Source organism: Tupaia chinensis, unplaced genomic scaffold (assembly GCF_000334495.1).
Source record: "Tupaia chinensis unplaced genomic scaffold, TupChi_1.0 Scaffold142716_1, whole genome shotgun sequence".
Classification (NCBI taxonomy): domain Eukaryota; kingdom Metazoa; phylum Chordata; class Mammalia; order Scandentia; family Tupaiidae; genus Tupaia; species Tupaia belangeri.
The window spans coordinates 7,185,945-7,190,770 of record NW_006202562.1 but is presented as its reverse complement, the minus strand read 5'-3'; the positions used below and the strand labels follow the sequence as shown (position 1 = coordinate 7,190,770).

At 38.7% G+C, this 4,826-nt stretch overlaps 1 pseudogene; it reads left to right on the top strand.

Moving 5' to 3' along the window:
• Positions 1–1,309: 1,309 nt before the first annotated feature.
• Positions 1,310–3,615, top strand: LOC102496944 (nucleolar RNA helicase 2 pseudogene; annotated as a pseudogene).
• Positions 3,616–4,826: the final 1,211 nt, after the last annotated feature.

The window sequence follows — 4,826 nt, the reverse complement described above, 5'->3', positions numbered from 1 at the left end:
CATTTAATCACATACAGCTGTACAGTGTATAGTATTTCTTTTCCAGCATCATTACCATGCATATCCATCAAGACAAAGATATTACTATCCACATCCTTATCATTAAAGAGCTTTTCATCATTTTTTTGATTATTATTATTTTCATTTTTTTAAACATTCAGTCACTATATATTGTTTGGCTTGTAAAAATAATTTATCCATCATGAAATACTTCTTAGACTAGTCCAGTTGAGAATACTATACATGTTATCATCAACAGGTAATAAACCATTTCTGTGTCCCAATAATGTCATGCCTCTCTATTTGTTCTCTTGCTATCCTTCTCTATACTCTTCACTTCTCCTGCCCTATTCCACTGTCTTTAGCATTTATAACTATTGTCACTGCTTTTATTCCCTTCAATATTTCGATCTCTACCATAAAGTGCAGATAATCAGTATATATTAAGTGGATACTTTCTTTCATATCCTGACTTGTTTCACTCAGCAATAGATCCTCCATATCTGACCACTTTCTATCAAATGCCAGTGTTTTGTTTTTTTATGGCTGAATAATATTACATAGAGCATTTGTGCCACACTTTTTCCATCCATTCATCTGTTAGTGGACATTTGGGTTGGTTCCATGTCTTACTGATTGTGAATAATGCTGCAATAAACATTGATGTGCAAGTGCTTTTCTGACTGAGCATTTTCCTGTCCTTTGGGTAGATACCCAGAAGTAGGATTGCTGGGTCAAATGGTAATTATATTTGTAGGTCTTGGAGGAACCTCAATATTGTTTTCCACAGTGGCTGAAACAGCTTACATTCCCACCAACCATATAGGAGAGTTGTCCTTTCACCACATCCCTGCCAACACTTATTACTTTTTGTATTTTCAGTCTTTTCCATTCTGACAGGGGTTAGGTGATATTTCATTGTGGTTTTAATCTGCATCTCTCTTATGATGAGGGATATTGAGCATTTCCTCATATGCTTTTTGGCTGTTCATATGTCTTCCTTAGAGAGATTTTTGTTCCGCTCATTTTCCCATCTTTTAATTGGATTAATCATTGATTAGGAGTAAGCTGCTTGAGTTCCCTGTGTATTCTGGTTATCAGTCTCTTATCTGAGGTATATTTTTCAAAAATATTCTCCCATTCTGAGAGTTGTCGATTCACACTAACTACCGTGTTCTTTGCTGTGCAGAAATTTCTTAGTCTATAATCCCACTTGTTTCTTTTAGGGATTATTGCCTGTGCTTTGGGAGTCTTATTTAAGAAGTCTTTGCAGAGGAGTTCAGTTGACCTAGGTACTGTGTGCAGAGTGATGCCGGGAAAACTCAGTGACAGTGGTTTGGAGTCAGATAGGACCATGGGGAAAGTGAAGACATTGCGAAAGCAAAATGAGAAGAAAGGTAAAAAGGAGAAACCAAAGGTCAGTAAGACTGAAGATTCAGTAGAATAAAAGGAAGAAGCTGTATACCCTAAAGCTAAAAAAGTGAAAAAGAAAGCAGAGCCTACTGAAGTTGACATGAGTTCTCCTAAATCCAAAAAGGCAAAGAAGGAAGAGGAAACACTTCAAGGTGACATTATTTCTCCTAAAACCAAAAGTTCTAAAGGAAATCACTTCTCCTAAAACCAAAAAAGAAATAAAAAGCGAGAACCCTTCTGAAAAAGAAATAGATGCTCCTAAGTCCAAGAAGTTGAAGAAAGAGAAAGAAGTGAATGGAGACATTGGAGAAAAAAGCCCCAAACTGAAGAATGGATTTGCTCCTTCTGATCCCAACTCTAATTCCAATGAAGCTGCCAGTGAAGAAAGTAACAGTGAGACAGAGCAGGAAATACCTGTGGAACAAAAAGAAGGTGCTTTCTTAAATTTCCCCATATCTGAAGAGACTATTAAGCGTCTCAAAGGCCATGGGGTGACCTTCCTGTTTCCTATACAAGCAAAGACATTCCACCATGTCTATAGTGGGAAGGACTTAATTGCACAGGCATGAAAAGGAACTGAGAAGACATTCTCCTTTGCCATCCCTCTGACTGGGAAACTTCAGGGAGAAATACAAGACAAAAAGAGAGGCCATTCCCCTCAGGTACTGGTTCTTACTCCTATAAGGGAGTTGGCAAGTCAAGTAAGCAGAGACTTCAGTGACATCACAAAGAAGCTGACAGTGGTTTGTTTTTATGGTGGGACTCCATATGGAGGTCAAATTGAATGCATGCGGAATGGGATTGATATCCTGGTTGGGACACCAGGTCATATGAAAGACCATCTACAGAATGGCAAGCTCGATCTCACCAAGCTTAAGCGTGCTGTCCTAGATGAAGTTGACCAGATGTTGGATATGGGTTTTGTGGATCAAGTGGAAGAGATTTTGTGTGGCCTACAAGAAAGATTCTGAAGACAATCCCCAAACATTGCTTTTTCCTGCAACTTGCCCTCACTGGATAGTGAATGTTGCTAAGAAATACATGAAACCTTCATATGAACAGGTGGACCTGATTGGTAAAAAGACTCAGAAAGCTGCAATAACTATGGAGCATCTGGCTATCAAGTGCCACGGGACTCAGAGGGCAGCAGTTATTGGGGATGTGATCCAAGTGTACAGTGGCCTTCAAGGGTGTACCATCTTCTGTGAAACCAAGAAAGAGGCCCAGGAGTTCTTACAGAATATTTCTATGAAGCAGGATACCCAGTCATTACATGGAGCCATTCCACAGAAACAGAGAGAAATCACACTGACAGCTTTTAGAAATGGTAATTTTGGAGTTCTGGTGGCAACCAATGTTGCTACATGTGAACTAGACATCCCTAAGGTTAATTTGATTGTACAAAGCTCTCCACCAAAGGATGTAGAGTCCCTACATCTATCGTTCTGGAAGGATGAGTAGAGCTGGAAGGACAGGGGTTTGCATCTGCTTTTATCCACACAAGGAAGAATATCAGTTAGCACTAGTGGAGCAAAAAGTGGGAATTAAATTTAAATGAAAAGGTGTTCCTTCTGAAACAGAAATAATAAAAGCTTCCAGCAAAGACACAATTAGGCTTCTGGGTTCTGTGCCTCCCACTGCCATTAGTCACTTCAAGCAGTCAGCTGAGAAGCTGATTGAGGAGAAGGCCTGGCAGCAGCACTGGCCCATATTTCAGGTGCCACATCAGTAGACCAACGCTCATCGATCAACTCAAATGTGGGTTTGTGACTATGATCTTGTGGTGTTCAATCGAAATGCCCAACACTAGTTATGCTTGGAAAGAACTTAAGGAGCAGCTGGGTGAGGATATTGATTCCAAAGTGAAGGGAATGGTCTCTCTCAAAGGAAAGCTGAGTGTTTGCTTTGATGTCTCTACTGCAGCAGTAACAGAAATACAGGAAAAATGGCATGATTCAAGACGCTGGCAACTCTCTGTGGCCATAGAACAACCAGAGATGGAAGGACCCCAGGAAGGACCTCGAGGCTTCAGGGATCAATGTGAAGGCAATCGAGGCTTCAGGGGTCAGCATGAAGGAAACAGAAACTTCAGGGGACAGCAATCAGGAGGCGGTAACAGAAATAACAGATTCCAAAACAAAGGCCCAAAACAGAGTTTTAATAAAGCATTTGGTAAATAATTAGAAGTAGAGGATTTATATGGCAAAAGTAGAACTACGTTTGGCCACATGGAACTGGACAATATTTTTCATACAAAGTTAAAATAGGCACATCATGTTCCTTTTTTACTACTTGCCCCGTCCCCCTCTCTTCCATAGAGACAAACTTCTAAATAATTTCATCTCACCGCTATTTGTAACTTTATTGCCACTTCTACATTGGGTTTTTCTTTTGAAAAAGTTTATGAATTTATTTTTGTTCTAATACATAATCTGTAAATTATAAAATCAAGCATGTATCTGCCTGTACAGTTGACCTTTGAATAACAAGGGTTTGAACTGCATGGGCCCATTTATGTGGATTTTTAAAAATAAATACTGTAAATGAGGAAAAAAAAAAGTCTTTGCCTACCCCAATATCTCCTAGAGTTTCTCCAGTATTTTCCACCAATAGTTTTATAGTTTGAGGTCTTAGGTTCAGATCTTTGATACATTTTGAGTTGGTTTTTGTTAACAGTGAAAGATGGGGACTCAGTTCCATCTTTCTGCAGGTGGATGCCAGTTTTTCCAGCGCCATTTACTAAAGAGGTTTTCCCTTTCCCAATGCAATGACTGGTATCCTTTGTCAAAAATCAGTGGGCTGTAAGCTTTGGGGTTTATTTCTGGGATCTCTATTCTATTCCGTTAGTCCACCTCTCTGTTTTTGTGCCAATGCCAAGCTGTCATGATTATCACAGCTTTATAGTATATCTTGGGGTCAGGGAGTGATCTGCCATCCACTCCACTCTTTTTGTGCAGGATTGCTTTAGAAATACGAGGCCTTTTATGATTCCAGACCAATTCTATGATTGCCTTTTCTAGATTTGTGAAGAATATCTCTGGTAGTTTGATTGGAATTGTGTTAAATTGGTAGATCAATTTGGGTAGAATTGCCATTTTGATTATGTTAATTCTTTCAATCCAGGAACATGGGATGTCCTTGCACTTTTTAATGTCCTTTTCAATATCTTTTTAAAGATTTTCATAGTTTTATTTGTAAAGGTCTTTGACTTCCTTAGTTAGGTTCATCCTTAGGTATCGTATACATCTTGTGACTATGCTAAAAGGGATTTCTTTCTTCAGTTCTTTTTTCTTTATTCAACTTGTTCATATATAGAAATGCTATAAATTTTTGGATGTTGATTTTGTATCCTGCCACTTTACTATATTCATTTATTACTGCAAAATGTTTTTTTCATGGAAACTTTTGGGTCT